At 39.3% G+C, this 22,897-nt stretch overlaps 1 long non-coding RNA gene across 3 annotated transcripts in view; it reads left to right on the top strand.

Moving 5' to 3' along the window:
- LOC146542276 (uncharacterized) overlaps positions 1-22,897 on the top strand; it is a 47,040-nt gene that overhangs the window by 1,819 nt on the left and 22,324 nt on the right. For 2 of the 3 annotated variants that reach the window (XR_014880519.1, XR_014880518.1), the window contains exons 2-3: positions 1,445-1,544; positions 16,104-21,302. This is a non-coding gene — a long non-coding RNA (uncharacterized LOC146542276). Of the gene's footprint in view, positions 1-1,444; positions 1,545-16,103; positions 21,303-22,897 lie in introns of those variants that run through there. The other variant, XR_014880520.1, reaches the window with a different exon arrangement.

Raw genomic sequence — 22,897 nt, 5'->3', positions numbered from 1 at the left:
GAATATACACTCAGTTTGGTGCAAAGATCAAGTCTATGTCAGTGATCACCAAGAAGAAGTCCACAGACCCCAAAGAGAAAAGGAAAGAAACCCAAATTATTTAATTTCCAGTATCACAGGTTCTGTCAGGCCATGATCAGAAATGTTTCCAATACAAAATCTCATTTTTTTTCATCCTGGTTTATTGAAATATATTTAGTTTGTAAGTAGCTTCAAATGTCTATTCATACTGTTCCATCTTCCATGAAAACAAAGCTATTCTATTCCTGCAATTTATATTTTATTTTCATAGCTTCTGTAGTTCTACAGAATTTCAAAATTATCTTCTGCAGCAATATTTTGGACCGTTTTCATTTTTTTTAATATATAGATTTATTTTTGCAGCATGCAGCATTGATAGTTCAGGTTGCCATGGCTCCTGTTTTTGTGTCAGTGCCATGACAGAAGCAGCTGACATGTCATTGCAATTTTTCTTCCTCCTCTCTTGGCACATTGATGAATCAATACCAATTATTCCCCCAGAGTCTGCATTGTTGTCTGCATGGTTTAGCAGGGGCAGCAAGGTGTGAAAAGTTAAGGACTTTTCAAAGCAGAGACAAAAAACACCATTGGTGCTAAGACAGGATCTATGAAGCGTGGGGCTTCTTATGTTGAAATCACTGCCCCTTATCAGCAGGACAGTAGGAAGTTTATGTTTTATTAGTGGGAGAACAAATGGTGCTGCAGTTGCCCACATCTGTTATTTTGGCTAGTGCAAGAGCACTAAGGGAGCTAGGGTGGAGAATTTGGTGCAGAGTTGGTGTCCTGGCATCTTGATAACCAATTCCTATAATTCTGTGTTATGGATTTGATTTTTAATGACATTCTCCACTTTCAGTAATCAGTTTAAAATTTTATCTAGTTTCTTTGGATTGGTACTAAATGTTTAACTACAGAGAGGTGATACTGAGAATTAGATGCTAACTGAACAGAGAACTGCTGTGCACACAATTAAACCATGGCAAAGAAAACCAGATCTGTTCCACTTGGGCAAAGAATGACAAAGGCTGGAGTAGGACCATTACATCTTAGAGCAGGGTATGTTTAATTGCCCCCACTCTGAGACAGCAGAAAGATTTGCATATGATAGTTCCTAATCTTTGTAACTCCATGGTTGATTCTGGTGATCACTTCAGATTCCAGTGTAAATCAAAGCAGATGTACAGAATCTTGTCTACTAAACACCAAAGAACAGAAATAAAATATGACACTGTATTTGCCAGTTGTGCAAAATGAGATGTTTATCATTTGGATTTCTCAGTGTCAAGGACTGTTTTATAACATTTCTGCTTTCATTTTCTAAAAATGATTGGTGAAAGGTCATTGTTTCTCTTCCTTCGTTTGTCATTTCACATATCTGCCTTAGCTTCTTTACTACAGTTCTTTCTTCTGTTTGTGATTCCAGGCTCCTATGTTTCTGCCTGCTTGCTGCCAAACTTTTACTTCCATGAGAGAGGTTTATTTCCAGGTGTCATGAAGCAAGAAGACATACTACAGTGGTCAAGGTAACAAAATGCAGTGAAAAAATTGCAGCAATCAGATATTAAAACAGTTGAAATATTGTGATTTTTATCTCTGCCTTATCTCTGACTTAACCTAAGGATTACCCCATCAAAATGATTATTTTCAGTCAGTGTAGCTCCTACCATAGATGCAGACCAACTAATTCCATTATTGCTAACTTCAAAAGACAAAGTGATTTTCTGTGTACAATTTCACATCTTCCTCCTCAAGATGCTGGTGATGCAATTATCAGTAACAGTTACCATAACATGGTATAAGATCACCATATGTTGTCATGTTTTCAAGTGTTGCAGAGCTTTCTTCCAGCAAATGGCAGTTATGCTTATTAACACAACAATTAAAATGGAAAAGGAAATGGATAATGTAGAAATACCTTATAGGATGATTTATCAAAATTAGAATGTCTATAGTGTGTTTAGAAAATAGTTATTCACAAATGCTACTTAATGCATCTTGATTATATTAGCGTACCTGTTGCTAGTTTATATAGCTTATTATAGCTTATAATGGTTTATATGCTTTAAAGTGTTCCTTGATGTATTTCAACTCATTTCTCAGAAGATTCAGATTTTCTTATTGCACAAACACAAACATAATTCAACACATTTACATAAAAATAGACATGGTTGATCACATACAATAAGCATATGACACTATTACCTGAAACAGTCACTGCTGTGACATGAAGAGGAGAGGCATGACTCTTTAGTGGACAGGTAACAGCAACAAATCCTAACGTAAACAAGCACAAAGATGATATTTCAGGATATCCATGTAAAATCACTTTTTTACTCCTGCATTGTGAAGTCTGAATCTACGTCTGCATTACATAGATACATACAGCATATCTACTCTCCTTGCGATTTGTATAGAAAAACACACCTAGACACTTGAGAAACAAGCTTGAGTTTTTCTGGTAGTGCAGTCACAGCACTGAAAAGCATATTTTGGCTCAGAACTGAACAAGGGTAGGATCAATAGCTCTGGCTAAGCCCATTGCAGCCACTTGGTGTCTAGGGCTGATAAGAGGATTTACAGTTTACAGAATAAATTCCACAGGTATCCCCATCCAGCTGGACTTGCTCCAGTATAGTCACTATAACCGCACACTTCACCATTTATGGTGTTCCTCATGTCTATTAGGGACCTATCACTGCTCTGGATCTGTTGGTTACACCCTCAGTAATACAGCCTGGGATGTGCCCTCACCATGAGGGCAGACAGAAGGCTTATACAATTTTTGTCCCAGCAACATCATCCAGTAATTCATAGAATCATAGAATCACAAGGTTGGAAAAGACCTATAAAATCATCTAGTCCAACAGTCTTCTCATTACCACTGCTACCACAAGCTACTAAACCATATCTTGCAGCTCCTTGTCCAGACGCCTCTTGAACACTTCCAGAAACGGTGACTCCACAACCTCTCTGGGCAGGCCATTCCAGTGCCTGACCACTCTCTGAGAGAAAAAGTTTTTCCTCATGTCTAATCTAAACTCCTCTGATACAACTTGCGGCCATTTCCCTGGGTCCTGTCCATTGCGTGGGAGAAGAGGACAAAGCCCTCTTCACCCCAACCTCCCTTCTGGAAGTTGTAGAGAGCAATGAGGTCTCCCCTGAGCCTCCTCTTCTCCAGACTAAACAATTCCAACTCCCTCAGCCTCTCCTCATAAGACTTGTGCTCCAGACCCCTCACCAGTATCATTGCCCTTCTCTGGACACGCTCCAGGGCCTCACCATCTTTCCTGTAGTGAGGGGCCCAAAACTGAACACAGTACTTGAGATGCGGCCTCAGCAGTGCTGAGTAGAGAGGGATGATCACCTCCCTGCTCCTGCTGGCCACACTATTTCTAATGCAGGCCAGGATGCCGTTGGCCCTCTTGGCCACCCGGGCACACTGTCGGCTCATGTTCAGCCAAGCATCAACCAGCACCCCCAGGTCACTTTCTTCTTCACAATCGTCTAGCCACTCATCCCCAAGCCTATGATGCTGCTTGGGGTTATTGTGGCCAAAGTGCAAGACCTGGCACTTGGCCTTGTTGAACCTCATCCCATTCATCTCAGCCCAGTGATCCAGCTTATCTAGATCACTCTGTAGGGCCTCCCTGCCCTCAGGCAGATCCACACCACCTCCCAACTTGGTGTCATCTGTAAACGTACTGAGGGTGCACTCAATCCCCTCATGTAGGTCGTCAGTAAACATATTAAACAAGACGGGCCCCAGTACCGACCCCTAGGGGACACCACTCATAACGGGTCGCCAGCTGGATTCAGCTCCATTACCACTACCCCTTGGGCACGGCCCTCTAGCCAGTTTCTTATCCAAAGAAGTGTATATCTATCCAGACCACGGGCAGCCAGTTTCCCCAGCAGAAGCCTGTGAGAGATTGTGTCAAAGGCTTTGCTGAAGTCTAGGTAGACTACTCAACAGCCCTTCCCTCATCTATGAGACTGGTCACCCAGTCATAGAAGGAGATGAGGTTGGTCAAGCACAACCTGCCCTTCATGTACCTGTGCTGGCTGGGCCTGATTCCCTGGACACCATGCACGTGCCATGCGATCTTACCTGAGATGATTTGCTCCATTTGCAATTTGCAATTGCAAACGCATTCCAGATGCATTTTCTTGCAATGAAGTGATCACAGTGAAGGCTCAAGTGCCTCCAGTCTATTGTGATTTTACGTGGGATTTTGTTTCACGTGCACAAAAGTAAACAGTAGGTGAAATTTTTCTTTGAAACTTTCATCTAAAAGTTTGCTAATCCAGAGAGATAATTGTGGATTAAACCAAAGACTTCTTTAACAACCTCATTTTCTTTATCTCCTTCTGAAGAAGAAAAGCTAGGCTTATTTGATGATTCAGTAGTGGCATAAGGAAGACAAAAGTATTTTCTTTTATTTATATCCCTTCCTAAATCCTTCTTGAAGACCCTATCTATTCAGCCCTCCTCCCCAAAACAACAACAACAAAACACAAAAAAAAACCCAAAACACAATGAAATCCACTACAGCTGACAGAAAAGTACCCTTTTTGCAATCAATTTCAATGGGTGTTTGTGCATGCAAGGATTGTTCCTGTCTTTGCATGCCATTTGATGTCTGAAAAAGGGAGGAGAGTTGGCCTGCAGTTTAATTCCTAGTCATAAAGCTATGTGGTAAATCCTTTTCAGTAGGATGTACCTAAGTGTATCACTTGTGTTACTTTAGTAAAGCTTGTAATTTCTTCCTAGAGTCTTCTAAATATACTTAGACTTCTTTGTCATAATCAATTATCAGCTGTCAAAATCCAAGGTATTAGTAATGACTGATGGTAGGACTGCAGGTCTTCTCAGGTCATGGTTTAATGACTGTTGCCTGTATAGCTTTTTATTTCAGGGGTTAGATTTCAAGAGCAAGGATTAGTGACAAGCCATTATCACTGATGAAATGCAAATTTATCTAGAAGAAATCATATACCTGTTTTTCCAGTCTCATCAAGCATATTTCAAATGCATATTCCATATGCTGGAAATTGTTTTAATTTCTAACATACAGAATGTCAATTTTCCACAGCTGCACTCTTCTTATACAGTTTAGATATCATCCCCTGAGGGCAAGTGCCTTTCTATTGCACATGAAGATGTACTGCTACTGTGAACAGTACATTTACCAGGACAGCACATTTACCAGAAAGAAAGGCCTGCATTGATTGAGGCTAGAACTGCATACCTTAGTTTTAAGAGATTTGAATTTCTTGCTCTACAGATATTCAACATTCATTTTCAGATCACAGAATCACAGAATCACAGAATTGTAGGGGTTGGAAGGGACCTCTAGAGATCATCGAGACCAACCCCCCTGCCAAAGCAGGTTCCCTACACCAGGTCACACAGGTAGGCGTCCAGGCGAGACTTGAATATCTCCAGAGAAGGAGACTCCACAACCTCCCTGGGCAGCCCGTTCCAGTGCTCCGTCACCCTCACCGTGAAGAAGTTCTTACGCACATTCGTGCGAAACTTCCTGTGCTGCAGCTTATGTCCGTTTCCCCTCGTCCTGTCTCCACGTACCACTGAAAAGAGACTGGCCTCACCGCTATGGCCACCACACCTCAGATATTTATAAACCTGGATCAGGTCCCCTCTCAGTCTTCTTTTCTCAAGGCTAAACAGACCCAGTTCACTTAGCCTTTGTTCATAGGGGAGATGCTCCAGGCCCTTCACCATCTTTCTGGCCCTCCGCTGGACTCTTTCCAAGAGATCCCTGTCTTTTTTGTACTGGGGAGCCCAGAACTGCACACAGTACTCCAGATGAGGCCTTACCAGGGCAGAGTAGAGGGGGAGGATCACCTCCCTCGACCTGCTGGCCACGCTCTTCTTAATGCACCCCAGAATGCCATTGGCCTTTTTGGCCACGAGGGCACACTACTGGCTCATGGCCAACCTGTCGTCCACCAGGACGCCCAGGTCCCTCTCTGCAGAGCTCCTCTCCAGCAGCTCATCCCCCAGCCTGTATTGGTGCATGCAATTATTCCTCCCTAGGTGTAAGACCCTACACTTGCTTTTGTTGAACCTCATCCGGTTTCTTACTGCCCAGCTCTCCAGCCTGTCCAGGACTCGCTGAATGGCAGCACAGCCTTCAGGCGTGTCAGCCAATCCTCCCAACTTCGTATCATCAGCAAACTTGCTGAGGGTGGCCACTATCCTCTCATCAAGGTCATTGATGAAGATGTTGAACAAGACCGGACCCAGCACAGACCCCTGGGGGACACCACTGGTTACAGGTCTCCAGCCAGACTCTGCACCTCCAATGATGACCCTCTGCGCTCTGCCAGTCAGCCAGTTCTCAACCCACCTCACTGTCCACTCGTCTATCCCACACTTCCTCAGCTTTGTTATAAGGATGTCGTGGGAGACAGTATCAAACGCCTTTCTAAAATCAAGGTAGACTACATCTACCGCTCTTCCCCCATCCACCCCATCCATCAGATAAAACAAGAGGATACATAAATATTTTCTTGAACATCTAAAAGACTTTCATTTCATGCCATTTTCCTTCTGAAAACTTTGAACAGAATGGACAGTGAAAGGGATATGTATTTCTCACATCTTCCTGAGTTGCAGAGCTGGATTCCTGAGAGTTGCCTGAGTTAGGACTCCCTTCTCTCTCATTAGAGGTGAAAATCCTGCCCCTTATTTCTCTGGGAAAGAGATTTTGAAATGTGAAAACCTTCTGCTAAAAAAGAAAAAAACATCTCTGCAGAATCATGACTCAAGAAGTTCAGTAAGACAAGAAAATAGAATCCAAATTGGAAGTTGTTGGCCTGATCCTTATCTGTGGACTGCCAAAGCAATGTTATTAGAATTCTATTATTAATTATGATTATTGACCACTGAACAATTTCAATTTATTTCAATTTCCAGAATCTAGTCTTTGTCTATTGCCAGGACTAGATCTGATCCTTGCTGACACAGCTACATTACGGTGAAAGAAATTTCAGGTGAGATCAGGTCTATGTGGCCAGGTCTGAACACATTCAGCTTCAGGCTGCAGCACACTGCATGAGGATGTATTTTTAGAGGTTGAACTCAGCTGGCAGAGTGCATGTAGATGTAGGAGCACATTAAGGACTTTCCATAAGACAGCTAGCAAACAAAACCCACCTCCAGCCACCTGAACCCTGTTTGCTCTTGATTCGGGAGGAGAGCTGAACATGCTGGGAATCAGCATGTATCAGGAAATCACAGCACGTATAAAGCCTGAGAGGAAGTCTGAGAAAGTACAACATTTCTTTCAGATAGCATTGCCTGGTCAAGTGTTGCTCTTTGTAGTGACAAAATGTTTGTAATGTTGAAAGGATTTTATGTCAGGGTAGTGGTAGAAGTGAAAGCTTTGATACTCTGTTCTATTTGTTCACGCGCTTGTTCCTTTCAGTTGTGTGGCAAAAAAAATATGCCTGATGGTAGCAAGAAAGGCAATACAAACCATTAGGGAATCTAAACTGAAGTTCGGATAAGCTGGAAAGAGTTAAGCATTATTGTTAAAGAAAAAAAAAAAAAAAACAACCCTCAAACAATGCAAAACAAAGCAAAAAAAAAAACCCTCAAAAACAAAACTTCATTCAAGCTTAAGTACCAAGTTAGCTCTTTTGCATCTTGATAACTTTAAGGAATCACTTATTTGATTGCTAAACAGTCCTATTTAAATAAACTAAGTCAATCACAGGAACTCGAGTATAGTTTTGTAAGACCTTGGCTTCAATGTACCAGAACTCCCACTGAAAGCGGAGCATATTTGAAACAGCTTGAATCAGGAAGAGGAAAATTCTTAACACTGCTCAGAATACCCTATTCTGAAACGTAGGCATTGTTTACCATATCTGGTTAGCTGTGCTTAAAAGTGCAGTAAACAATCAATTTAACAATTAACAATTAAAAAATTGAAATTAAAAATTAACAATTAAACAATATCTACTAAACTAATTTTATCTGGAAAGTGTACAGGACACTTAACGGCAGCTGTGTCCAACCCACAGCCTGCAGGCTGCACGCAGCCTGGCTTGGCTTGTAATGTGGCCCACACTGTAAGAGTGGCAGCTCTTCCCTATGAAATGGGGACTTTACCTGTATTACAAGGGATGCTCTATAAGTAATGCCTCCTGTTTTATGATGATGTCCCATGACATCAGAGGCAGATGCTGGTGGTATGGCAAAGATTGAACCTTCCCACCAATATCCTGTTACACGTTGTTGCCATGTGACAGATGGCAGCAGAGGAGCAGTCTGACAGAATGGTGTCTGACAGAGAAGCACGCATGAAGCAAAGGTGTGTCATTCAATTCCTCACTGAGGAAACAGTGGCACCCACTGACTTTCATCGACTCTTACTGAAAATTTACAGAGACCAAACAGTGAGTGTGAGCACAGTGAGGTGGTGAGTGGTGCATTTCAGCAGTGGCAACAGCGGATCACTTCCACTGGTGCAGAATTTTACAAGCGCAGCATGCAGGTTCTTGTTCACTGCTGGCAAAAATGCATAGCTAATGGTGATGACTGTGTTGGAAAATGGTGTTTTGTAGATGAGAATTTGCTCTAACAAAGTGTTATTATGCTCTTTGTATCTCAGAGTTTCCATGAAAATAAATAGGAAGTATTAGTTTTGGTGCATGGTGTCCAGGGGAATCTTGGCCTAAGGAACAAAATAGTTTTCTCATACATCTACTGCCACACGTGGGTACTACTACCAATGGTGTGTCCATGCTAGACAAATTTTCTCTGTGCTGTTTCCTTCTCTGTCTTGTTTTCCAGAATCTTCTTACAAAATCTAAAACTTACATTGCTACATTTGGGCTGTATACAGTCCAGAGACATTTAATGCTCACATTTAAGCATAATTTGTTTGCCAGTCACTGACATTTACAAGACTAACTAAAGTTTAATCATTCCTGAGCAGAAGATTCCATACTCAGAACCAAATGGTTACATCAGCAGCGCAGGGATTTAAATAAAAACATTTGGTTTAATTTATCATTCAGCTGAAGGTTGCAATAATGAATTAGACAAAGAAAATTATTCAGTGTACCAGCATAAACTGGTACAATTAATTTCTACTGTAACTATGACCTAAATCATTCTTGGCAGTAGGCTTTGTGTGGAAGGCCTGTAGGAAATAGTCTTTGGCTCATGCAGATGGCTTGGCCACCATTCCTGGCAGTACTATTCATGTGTTGATGGTAAAGGTGTTTGAACTTAATGAGTGAATTAAAGTATTACCTTCTAAACAATGACGGTAATCGGATTTGTAGCAGTTCAAAAATACACATTTGTATTAAACAATGAGATGCTGACAAGTTATGCAGAGATACAGATGCATGATGGTGTGTGAAAGAGATTTCTGCATGTTGACAGTAGGCTGATTAACTCTACAAAATTTGGAGCCACATATTCTGCTAAGTTGCGACAGGTCACTCCCTGACTGAATAGAACTTGCTGAATTTCCCAGGAGAGAAACAGTATTTTGCTCACAGCTGCTTTAAGGAAAAGGGTTAATACTCCATCATGATCCCTTCTGAGGGCAAGTAAATCCTTCAGTGTAAGGTAAAAGGAACATGAGCAAAGGAAAAATGGTTTATTTTCTTATTTTAGCACCAAAGATCAGTGCTAGCAATTCATGCAATTATATTAGGGACATGAACATGAATGGGATGACAGACTGGGGTGAGTGGGCTGTCTCTAACAAGTAATGACTGCAACTTCTTGTAAAGTGGTAGATGGCCTCCAAAAAGAGCACGTCATTATGGTAAGAAAAAAATATAACAAAAAGACTGGGAAATGCAGCCAGAATTAAAGAAAAGGGAAGCAATAAATCTCACATGTTTTACAGAAAGAAAGCTGGTAGGCATACACACACAGATACACACACCCTAAAAAAAGTGAGAGAAAAGACGATAAAAAAAAATACAGGTCTACCCATAGAAATCATAAGAAATCATGTGATTACATTGAGATATCACTCCCATTTCTGCACACCATCTACATTTCAATATCAGATATCTACTGGGGCCTGATGACCATTTTAGGCATCAACTCCACTCTCAATGGAAACTCAGCAATTCATAATTTATTTGCCAAAAACTGCATGTGCTGAAAGTAAAATATACAATGTACAGTCTTTACGTAAAACTGACCATTTTGGAAAGGTGAATGCTTATTTTCTATTTCTTTCAAGGCATCATTTTAGAAGAGGAGCCATTGTTCCCTGTAAAAGAAAACTTTAAGCAAACTGTAACCTCTTTAGAATAAATGCAGAATTTTAAAACAGAAGTAAGTGAAGCGGCTTGTTGTTTCTGAAACAAAATAGACATCTGATATGGTTGTTGTGAAGGCTGCCTCACTTAGGAGCATCTTCTAGCACATCTCTCTTTATTGAGCCCTCATTTTAAGATAAAGGTCCAATTTGGTGTTCTCTGCAAATGCTATCCAGAAACTTTTCAATTAGTAAGGGTATTTACATCCAGTGCCAAAAGACAAGCTTGTTGGTGTGGTGGGTTTCTGGCCAGAAACTGTGTTGAGCGTTGCTGTGAGATATACTGCTTCATTACCTGGGAGAGAGGGGGACAGGAGGAGATGCATGGATGGGCAGGATTGACTAGTTGACCCTGAATGAGCTTCCCCAGAACTCTATTGCTGTGCAAGTGTGAGTGCTGTAAAAAAACATGAAAGAAAGCCACAGGAAGGTGGTATGAGAAGTAGAGGGCATGAGAGTAATGGGAATTACCTCCATTGGAGCTAGATGCCCTAGCTGGAATACCTCCACTCATGGCCTTGCTAGTTCTCAGCTGGGGTAACTGAAGGCGTTTCTGACTTGTAGCAGTGGTTTTGGATGTGGTAGGGTAGAGAAGAGAATGGGTGGCATAAGCTGATATCTGAGTGTAATCTGAAATCTCTGGCATTCTGAGCTACTGACATGGAGAAAATAGCCCTCTTTACTTTAAATCTGGTTTGGGTTATGAGCTTTATAGGGCTGGCAGTAAGCAGAAACTCTGTGGAGTAAAAGAGACTCCTGCTTGTGGCACAGGTACGTTGTCAGGACCTTCAAGTTCCCAGAGGTTCTTCAGCTCCCTGCACCTTGGCTTTGCACTGAAAAAGCAGGATGAGTAGCTTACCCTGTGAGAAGGGGGAAGTAGGGGCCTGAGTAGCCCACAAACAGTATGGATGTGCCATCTCCAAAGGTGGCACTGACCCCTCTTGTTTTTTCTTGTTTTTTTTCCTCTCTACTTCTTCCAGCCCATGTGGGAGATAAAAAGAGAATGAAAAATGCTTACAGACATGGGCTTGTCCCTTCTCCATGGGCAGATCTTCATAAGAAAGGCAGAACTGGTCTAAATTCATCTGGATTGTATTTGTTAGATTGTTTTCCTCATAGCATCAGCAAAAGGGATCTAGGATCCAGAAGAAATGACAGTCTTAGATTTGCTGCATCTTAAGAGCAGTGAAGATCCTAGAAGATGATGCCTTATGTTAGACAGTGCTCACAGTTCAGCTCTTGGAAGAAAAAAGCTATGGGTCCTTGAAGTATGTCAAGGTTTGCATGAGGTTAGGGAACTGTGAACACAGTATATGAAGACACATTATGAGCTGGAACATAGAGATATTGTGGGATATGTTCCTTCAGACAGTACTGTCTGGAAATCCCCTAGCTAGAGACTACAAATAGTACAGCATCCTATACTCATGTATTGGATGCTGGAGAATGCCTGATTTTAAATAAACGTGTGCACAGGTGTTTGTATTTGTGTTCACATGTATAAACACACTGAGAAGTCATACACTGAAACAAGAATGTAGCCTGCTCTTATAAGCTCATACAAAATGTCTGTACTGTGCTTCTCCTACAGACAGGGCTAATATCACGTCTTCTTGAACTGAACTAATTTTTGGCTGTTCCTTTGCCTGATCATTTCAGGTTTGTCTGCTCTTACTTCTGTGCTATTCACACTTAATTTACAAGTGGCTAAAGGCCAGTTTTTTCTGAGAACTTAGTCCCTTTGCAGGCGTTCTCAATTATTTATGCCTTTCTTCAACACTGAGTGTATTGTTCTTCTGCCTTGTTTGCAATGAATCTGTCTCCTCTGTGTGAGTACTATTCTCTATTATACAAGGATGCTCCATTTTTTTTGCAATAGCTCGTCTCAAATTACCAAAAAGCTAAACAGCTTTTGTAGGTGATGATTTAAAATGATCTTTTTTGGATCACATAACTGTGATGCAGCAGGCAGAACAGTAAGCCTCACAGGAAAGAAGTTGGGGGAAAAGAACAACCAATTCCCCATTGGGCTGTGAACATAGGTTAACCAGATTATTCAGGAAAAAATTATCCTTACAGTAGACAGCCATGCAATTCCTGGTTGCTTTAGGGGCAGAAACATGATGTGCATTGGTAGTGACTCAAATGATTGTCTCCTTTTTTTTTTTTTTTTTTTGGCCCAACTACAGCCTCCTTTATTATGTTATCCTCATCATTTTCTTCGTAACTGACTAGATTAGGTCTCTTTTTTTGTTGTTTTTAATTAGTTCTTTTCCTTTCTTGTGGCTTCAGCTTTCAAGTTTTGTTCAGCACAAGGCTATTCTGGCCATGCTTATAGCAAGCAGCCTTGCCATGGATCAATTCTGGTGTTCTTGCTGTGACAGTTTCTCAGAAATGTCTGCTGAGGTTTTTACCTGACCATGTTCAAAACTGATTTCTGCACTTCTTTTTGCTCCAGTTTAAACATAGTATTTTCTCTTAGCCACAGTATTCCAATTTTATTATTGGAATTTATTATTCCATTTTATTATTTTTTTAAATGATTCTTCAATTGACTTCTCTCCATTAAGTGCTCTCTTGTTATTTGTCTTCAGATGTCTTTCTTCAGCTATTTCTTGGCTTTTACTATGATCACTATGAAATTTCATCTTTGTGTTTAAAACATTTGTGGAAATTTTCTGTTCTTTTAGCATCAAGTAGTTATCTGCCAAAATAATCCTTCCTTTTTCTATCTTTCTTAGTTTAAATACTGAAGAGAAATAATTTAATAGAGCATCCTTTGCACAAAGATAGTAAAAAAAAGAAAGAGATACTGAGTATGTTCTGGTGAGCAATGTTGAAGTCCACCTAAATAAAGTTTTGTACAAGAAATATTGAAAAAAAAGGTAGAAGATACCACAGTTTTAATAAATTTCCTCTGCATACTTGATTTTATTTAATGAACTAGCAGTAGTAGGTACGTAAACTTTTTTAGAAGTGAATTTCTTATCTGATGAATCCCCCATTGCTGGCCAAAGGAATCTTAACTATCTTAACATATTTTAACTATCTGAAACTGAAGGAGAAAATGATCCTTTATGTCCACAGCCATCTAAACCAGGCAGAATTCCTGGCACGTATATATAACAGCATATATTTAGTAACAGATTTTTGTGAGACTTGAAAGTAGCACACTAACAATAAAAAAAAAAAGCAATCAAAAACTTTTTTCAACTGTAGTGTGACTAATTCATCTTCTCAGACTTCTCCTTTTACTTGTTTTGCCAGAGATGGTCCTAAAGCATGAGGATAAAATGAAGAACCAAAGCACCTTGTCGCTAAGGATCATAAATAATATTAGGATGCTTATCTAAATATTTTGAAAAACTATTTCCAAAGAAGGTGTAGCTATGAGCAAACACTTCTAAATCACTATTGTGTTTCCAAAAAAAAAAAAAGTTCCACTGTTTAAAACAAAGATTTTCCATATGAATGACCTAGTCATTTTTCTACTTTTTAAACTAGCCACTATGCTTCATTCTAGAAAATGTTTTTCATGGGTCTTTTACACATTAAAATTAGCAAAAAATTAAAGGTTTTACGTCGGAGGCAGATGTTGGTGGTATGGCAGTAAAGACTGTACCTTACCACCAATAATCCATTACATTTTGTTGCTGTGTGTCAGATGGAAGCAGAGGGGCAGTCTGACAGATTGGTATCTGACATGGATGTGCAGATGAAACTAATGTGAAAAATACTGTTTTGTAGCTGAGAATTTGCTCTAACAAACTGTTGTGCTCACTGTACCTGTTGTAGTTTCCATGGAAATAAGTAGGAGACACTACTTTTGGAGCAACAGCTCACTCAGTGCAATGAAAAATGTAAATAATTTCTAGAGCTGTAGCTGAACAATTGTTATATTATCTAGAAATGGAGACTTCCATTTTAGATTTTTGTAGCTTCTACCAGTCAGTTAGCCTCTTCAATACTTTAAGTGATTTTCTCTTAATCTCTAAATGCTTCAACAACTTTCCTGTTAAAATTATACTACTGGAATTGTTTTTTAAGGTGCTTTGGAAAGCCATTAATTTTAATGCCATGGAAGCATATTGGATATGCCTTCCCACTGCAAAGTAAAACTATGAACATGTTGTAGACTCTGTTTCAGTTTTGTTGCCCTAAGTGGTTGTGCTTTAGGTAAAACACTACAGCGTAGTGAAGGAAAGAGAAGGGAGATAAGTACTGCTTTGGCCTTAGAGGATGAAATAACAAATTTCTCCTTTTGTACTAGTAATTCCACTTCTATTATTGCTACAGTCTTTTATTCTTTCTGGTTATTTGGGAATTCTTTGATCCCTGTTTTTCAGGCAGGTCAGAAATGAAACTTGATCAAAGGACAGTAACGTTCAGATAAATAAGGTATCAATTGCCTTGGTATGTGAATCTTCAGTTACGTAAACCTCTGCTTTAGAAAATGAACTTTAGTTTGGTTGCCTTGAAGCGGGAGGGAGAAAATACTAGTTAGGGAGAACATGTAATTGAGCTTAACAATATGTGAGTCAAAAAATTTAATTCCCTAAAATGCAAACAGAAACCCTGGCAATTCATTTGAAAGGGAGTGAGAAACTTTGGAAAAGAAGACAGTGTTGTATTCTTAGAATTTGCTATGAAGACATGGAAAAATAGCATGCCCAGCAAACATGCACCAGAAATCTCTTTTTAGACAGAGGGAGAAAAAAAAAAAAAAAGCTTTCTGTCGAACTTACTATTGCTCAATCAAGGTTTCACAACCAGCGCTGCACCTTCATATTTAGAGAGAGTGATTGAGTTTTGGCTGAACACATCTGGCTATAGTAGAAACTGTTTTTAAGGTTAAGTAAGAAGTGAAGTTTCTGCAGTTATGACAAAATCAGTTTTCAATTTTCATTCACATTGAAAATAAGAGCTACAGATCTTGCAGATAAACTAACACAGAAATAGAAGGTAGAAGAGAGAGAAGGAATTAGAGCATCTGAGTTTGTTTTCTACATGACCAATGAGCAAGACAAGAACAATCACAGATGATACAAAGAACTGTCCTTCATGCATTGCCTGTCTACTGAAGGGAACTGGGAAAATAGAGAAGATGTGGAGGATATGGGCAATAGGAGAGTCATGAGTTGGAGCTGCTGTGGCGCATCTAAGAAGGAGAAACTAAATCTGAAGAAAAAAAAAAAAAAAGAAAAAAAAAAGGCCCACTTAGTTTCATTTTGTGTAAGTAATGCATCTATTGGACTCAATCTTCTGTCTAACAACAAAGTTTCTGATGAATTTATAGATTCCAGCTCAAACATGTCTATTGGCTACTAGAAGACTTTGAATCAGAGTTTAGAGTCACTTTTGGCCTATTCGATGTCACTGAATTACGAATTACAGCCCATATGTTCACAGCAGAAACGTCTGAACTCAGTGAACATACAAGAAACAATGCTGGAAAGGTGCATCACAGAATGATTCACAGCAGAAATCCTAGCAATTCTAGGTTCTTTGGGAAAATGAACTTTCTATTAGCATACTAAAAGTGTGAGTTCTTGGGGTGCTAGACATGTCCCTCTACTCCCTTCTTAATTATATAGGAGGAGAAGCAAGAAAATTGAGGGTCTGGGTCTATCTTGCAGCTGTTGCAGATAGAGTTCAGTAGTTTTTAAAACCTAACTACTTAAGATTATATTGAAATGCTGTTTTCATTCTGGCAGCCAAAAAGAACTCAAACTGATATCTTCTCTTGCTTTCCTTTTTCAGCTGTTTACAGATGGCATAAGGACTTGGAAACACCTCTTGTTTGGCTCTTCCACTTTGTTCTGGCCCACATTTCATGTCTCATTGAATTACTTTTGATCATACTTCTGAGTTTACAAACTGCAGGTTGAGCACAGATTTCTACATAATACCTATACAATACCAATAAAGATGCTAAAGATGGAAATTCCAGCTGGAAACATTTCTGACTACAGCAGCATATTGTGCTATGTTTATAGATTGGCTAGAGACCTATGACTGTTGTACTGAAATCTGAGACTGTTTCATAGAACTGTCTGTGGAAGAGAGAGTAGTCCATAGTTAGTCCACATTTAGTCCACAATAACTCTTGCTGTCAATGCTGATGATAAATAAAAATATAACTACTTCACAACATAAGCCTAGGAGAAATTCTCAAACTAAAGCTTCTACTTATTGCTCTGCTTCCTTTGAAGGCAGACTTCTGCACTCAATTTTCTCTTCTCTACTGACATCTATAACAGCTGAAGTGATTTAGAAAGCAGAAGTTTGGAGAACGGAGTGGTGTGAACAGTGCGAATTGTTAAATCAAAATCAAGAGCCAACTAGATTACCTGTATTATTTAAGAGCAGTTATAGCTGAGATGCTATCAAATATCACTGAAAAGGAATTTCATTTTCATTAGCAATCTGAATTACAAGGGAAAATCCTCTTCCATTCATATCTGTAAGTTGGTTAGTTTGGTTTTGGATATCTGAGGTGTACTAATTTAAGTATTCTGGACCTAGAACTGCTCTGATCCAGGAACAAATTCACTGACAGGTGAGGCATGTTTGTCTCTCAGGATAGTAATTCCTTCTGAGAGGAAGTGGGCAGACAGTTACTCTTGGTGTCAGCCACTAGCACCTAGTCCTAATCCTTCTGAATTCTTTCCCTGATTCTGAAATAGTTCAACATACAAGAGAAGGCAGAGAGACTGTTTCTTTTTTCTTTCATACTGACACCATTGAGATGCTTTTTGGATTTTCCTGTATCATTTTAGATTTTCCTTTCTGAGGTAAATTTTGCAGGTTTTGTCTTTTGTTGCTGTGTGAGATAGGCATTAATAGAATCAGCTGACTATGAAATGTTCTCTGTTTAGTCAGAGCAAGCAAAATAATCAAACCTTACTATATTGCTATAGTATTGTGGCAGCATGCTCTGGTGATTCAAACAATGCAAAGCTAGAAATTAATGTTTATAAGCTGTTATAAAGTGAAGTTTATGAAGACCTCAGAGATAATAAAGAGTCCTGAAGGATGTTTCTCTAGGCTGAACCTAACATTTATAGTTACCTCCTTCTCGTTTGGCCCACAGAAGATGTCACAGGTCACCAAAATCATCAAGTGTTAGAGCTAGAATCATTATTAGTTGTCATCAGCTGGCTTTCACCCTGTCTCCCTGGTAGGTGGAAGGGCATTTCAATATGCTTTTCAGATAAAACATTCTCCTAATGGAGATCAATAAAAGGCCTCTGATTAGCTGATGTTGCTTTGGGCATCTGTTATCTATATTGGAGGACGCATAGTCAGCAGACTAGTAAAATACTTTAAAAGGATATTCAAAGCAAAACTTAACTTCTTTTACATACTGTGAAATTAAAGCTATACTATTTCTAAAGGCCATTTGGTATAGCAGAAAATGTATATCATTATGGTTGTAACCCACAGACAAGCTTGGAACAACACTGTTTATCATAAAAGGTGCCTAAGGAAAATAAGCAGAAGGAATACTGAAAGCTCTGACATCTGTAGCTCTACTGTGCTGTTAAAATAAGAGTAACATTCTTAGCAAAGAAACCACAAGGACTGGATTCTAGAATACTGATTTTATGGAAGATTTCTTCACTACACTCAATAGGAAGAAAGAACAATATTGCTGAGTGCTTGGAATCTGTTTCTTTCTTTCAAAGGATGTTCAGCAGTGTTCAGGTGCTATAAGTAATGATGAGAAACATTAAGTGGGGAATCTGAATTCAAAGTCTGAAGTAGAGTAGTTATGACTTAATGGTTTGTGAGATGACTCTGTAAATTACTACCACCCAGCAGATGAAGACATGATAAAATCCTCTGTTGCAGGCACAACTAACTTTGTTGTTGCCTATTGTTTAATGTAAAAAAGATTAGCCTCTCATTTTAACTTCTCAGTGGATATTGAGACACTGTCCTTTCTGTTAGTGGCTTCCCTTCAACTCCGAAAGCATAAGATGGACATGTTCTTATTGCTGTACATTGTTCAGTTTCAAAGCAATGAATTTGTTTGGTTATTACACGTAAAAAAGTGCTTCAGAGAATAGTTTTTTAACATGCTGTCACTTCATATTCTTGGCATAATATAAAAAAATGTGTGAAGGCAGTTTGCTATCTAACACCGTTGTTGGCAATATCAAAATTGATCAACCCTGGAATATTTAATTTGGAACCTGAGGTTTTTGCAAAGTATAATCAATTTCAAAATGTTAGACATTCAGCACTTCTCTATAGTATGAAATCATGAGTTTTCAATAAATTTTACTTGTACCTATGACTTGTGAAATATAGAAATCAGTTTAATTCTCTGGGAGTCTGAAAGACTGTGATGCTGTATGCAGACTTATAAACAAGAGAGATACAGAGGGATAGCTATCTATGTGTCCTTGTAAATTCAATTTTCAAATGTATAGATTGTGATTAAATCTAATTGTACAGAAAGATGTTCCTTTGATATCTAATAGCATTTTTTTTTTCATAGAATTACATAATGGCTTAGGTTGGAAGGGGCCCACCCGATTCCAACATTTTACCCATGGGGAATGGAGAGCTCTTGTGTTCTCAGGAAGGTGTTCATAAAGAATGCGAGCCCTGCTCCATTCCTTAGTTCCACATGACAGCTCCCCATGGTATCTCATGCAATAATTCTATAAACAGATAGAAGTTTGGTCCTTCAAAGCTCAGGGTCCTGATTCTGCTCTTTGCCAGGCCCATATTCCACAAGATCACAAACTCTACCAGGAGATGGTGAGTGCAGCCCAAACTGCCTCTGATCTTAACCTCTTTGATGAGGTCATTTACATTTGCAATACACTGGTGAGCACCAGGTGTATTAATGCTTCTCTGGGTTGTTTGTCCGATACCTGAACCAAGAAGCTGTCCTCAGTGCAGTCCAGGAGTCTCCCCTTGATGAGGCAGCCTGTAGAAGATCTCAACACCAGATTCCCTTTCTTGATCCTGTTCTTAATTTTAACTGATAGACTTTTAGCCTGTTCATAGCTGTCTCTCAGACAGCAGTTTATCAGTTTCTTAACATAGAGGACAACTCCTCTACTCCTCCTTTCCTGTCTATCTCTTCAAAACACTTGTAGCACTCAATCACAGTATTTCACTCAGAAAGTTTGTCCAGCCATGTTTCTGTGACAGCAGTTAGGTTATCATTTTCTAACTGCAATGCAACTTCCACCTCTTTCTGCGTATTTCCCATGCTCTGTGCATTGGTGTAGAGGCACTTCAGCTGGCCACATTACCTTCTTGGGGAAGCTCCCTAATTCCCTTGGAGCAATTCTGATGCTTTTTTCTACTGTTTTCCTGGCTCCCCTCTTGTTCAGAAGTACATCCTCCTCGCCTATCAAATCTAGTCTAAAGTTCTGGTGATCGGCCCTGCCAGCTTGCTGCCCAGAACACTCTTGCTCCATCTAGTTAGTTACATCCCAACCAATGTAAATTCAAAGGCTATTAAAAAGTTTTATTTTGTTTGCTTATAATTTATCTGAGAAATGAGGCAATAAGCAAACTGCGGGATAGGTATGTTTTCAGACAGAAGGTTTATTTGAATTCTGTCACATGAATTCCAAAAATGTGTTAAGGAAACAGAGGTTTGAGAATCTTATGACTGTTAGGAAAAGTACAAAATATAAATACACGCCAGAGTTATACAAAATTTAGATACAGATACATTAGTAATTTGAAGGAGTTCATACTTCAGGCTTGTTATGAAGAAAGTATTTCTTGGAGACAGATATATCACTTTCTAATTCCAGGATATTTGGAGAATCTATATTCTGCAGGTCAGTGACTGAAAAAAAATGAAAGGACACTTATGGAAAGACACATGGCTCTGATCAACTAAACTGAGACTGTTCTCATTGAATATTCAATCTGAAATATGCTGTCCCCAAAAGCAAAATAATATAATGCTGAAGCTGAATGTCTTCTCCAGCTTTGTCGTCTATGAGTGAGTGTGGGTTGAGTCATGACTGTTCTTTTCATTGTTATGAAAGCTCAAAACATTTTTAGGGAAATGTTTTTCTTTATGAAAATTGTGCCCTCAGTATCTTCTGTGGGAACAGATCACTTCTGGCATACTTTTAAATGGGCTGAATCTTAAGTAAATCACATTTTGAAGTCAATTTAGCAACCATCATCTGCCTGAGCTTTTGGGATGCCTCTTCAGAGCTGTATTTCTGACTTAAAGTATCTTTCCTCCTAATCCTCTTATGCAGGACTCACTCCCCAGCAGTATTATGCCTCTTGCAATGCCTAGTAGTTTCTGCTTGTCTTTCTGTTTCAGTCACCAGGTAGAACAGAGGTTTCTTATTCCCCAGCCAGAGCGAAAATACCTCTTCAGTTGGCCCAGCTGCTGTTCTCTTGTCCTTTGCAATGCATGAGAGATGGGGAGCAGCTGAGACATCTGCTAGGTTGAAAGCCATAGTTTGAACTGATTCCTTCCTACTTGCGAACAGATGGGAGGTAGTCTCCACCTTGACCCACAGGACAAAGATTCATGCAAATTGCCTAGTATGAGTATGCTTCTATAAAATGGTAGTCTTACCACCCTCTGTGAACTATTTGTGGTGAGTCTAAAAATTACACTGTCCTGACAAGTAATGAAGTAGATTGATCACCTCTCCAAACTGCTTTGATTAGGAGAACAAGCAATAGACATGAGAAGAACATTTTATTCTGCAGGAAATACTGAGGGAATTAGAGAAATGCAAGACATTTTTCTGGCTAAATGTTTAATTATTAAAAGTCTGATCTGACACTGTAGCTGTTCAGAAATGACTCTGCTCTTAGTAGCTTGCTGCCTTCTCTTAGGTGCCTGTTAGGAGAGTAAGACTCTGAAACAACAAAGAAACTCAAAGCAAAGGTGACATGTGAACCAGACATCTGCTGCCTGTTATGCACGTGACACAGTCTGTGGGGGCTGCAATTCACAAGGGGACAGGCTGCAGCTGCAAGGTCACCATGACACCGACAGCATAGATACCAAAGGCAATGTGCTGCTCAGAGAAAAAGAGGAGGTGATTATAGATTGCTTAAAGAGTGAAGTAATGATCAGCTCCTGTTTTTTGGACAGTGTTTCTCTTATTGTGGCGTTGCAACAAGGCATTGTGCATTGTAATATGCTGCTGTTTGTGATGTCAGGGAAGATATGGTTATGATAAAAAAAGTGATCCTTTCAGCTTCCTGTTACACAAAAAGGATAACCTTAAACACCTGTAATGTATGTTAATAATATATTGTTTAAAAATAAGTTTTTCATTAAACAAAGAGAAGGATGAGCTCTGATTCCATTAGGAATATCACATAATCACAGAATGGCCCAGGTTGGAAGGGACCTCAAGGATCATGAATCTCCAAACCCCTGCCACAGGCAGGGCCACCAACCTCCCCATTTAATATTAGACCAGGCTGCCCAGAGCCCCATCCAGTCTATCCCTGAACACCTCCACGGATGGGGCATCCACAGCCTTTCTAGGCAGTCTGTTCCAGCACCTCACCTCTCTCATAGTAAAGAACTTCTCCATGACATCCAACCTAAATCTTCCCTCCTTCAACTCAAAACCCATCTAGCTGGTGTACATATTTTAAAGTATCTTTCAAATAAAATAGACATGCTAAATAAATTTTTTTCCCTTTAATGCAGTAGTGATTCTGTAACAGACCACAGATTTCATTCTATGAAATATCTTGTTTTTTTAGAAATTATCTGTGAGGCTGTTCACCTGAGGCTTCAACCAAAACCCATTAAACATGGCAATATTTCCTGTTTACTTCACTGGGAGAAGGCTTCTATGGCTAAAACCATAGTATTAGATGATATAAAAGCTTTATTATTAAAATGTGTATTAGTAAAGTAAAACAATCTTTATACCCCTTTAAGCACTGAAAATACACTTATCTTTTTTATTATTATTATTTTACAGAAGAAGAAAAGCTTATTTTATTAAAAGGGTTTCTATCAGAAGATTCCAATTCATGGATTTGGTAAACGAATTTCGACTAGGAAGGAAGGAAGGAAGGAAACATCTCTGCCTGTGGTAGAAAAATATAACAACAGAAATAAAGAGATCTATTCCAAATAACACGGAAAAGCATTTTAAGATAATAAAAAGCAGTCCAAAATGCAACTCTTCAGTATTAATCCTTTCGTCTTCTGTTTTAATTTGCTGTGAGAATTACAGAGGAGGGCTTTTCAATGTCAGCAGTGTATGGCACCTACCACTCCAACCTCAATCACTGTGAGTTGTCTGCTCCTTTAAATTACAAGGGGATATTAATTTCAAGCAGAAAACGAAGAATCTTAGCTATTTGCCTGTAGTGCTGTGCTCACTGGCAGAATACCAGGCAACTATGATTTCATTAAATGCTTCTTCAATTTTTTTCAACCTTTTTGTTTTGTTTTGTATTGTGCTTTCATCTTTTCTTTCTGTCATTTCAGATATTTTATGACACTTCAATTAGATCAATCTAACTGTCAGACCCGCGACCTGCCTTGCCTTTCTTGTTCATGTGGAAGGCTG

The sequence above is a fragment of the Meleagris gallopavo genome, chromosome Z (genome assembly GCF_905368555.1).
Source record: "Meleagris gallopavo chromosome Z, MGAL_WU_HG_1.1, whole genome shotgun sequence".
Classification (NCBI taxonomy): Eukaryota; Metazoa; Chordata; class Aves; order Galliformes; family Phasianidae; genus Meleagris; species Meleagris gallopavo.
The sequence above is the reverse complement of the archived record's forward strand: the minus strand, read 5'-3'. Positions and strand labels throughout refer to the sequence as shown.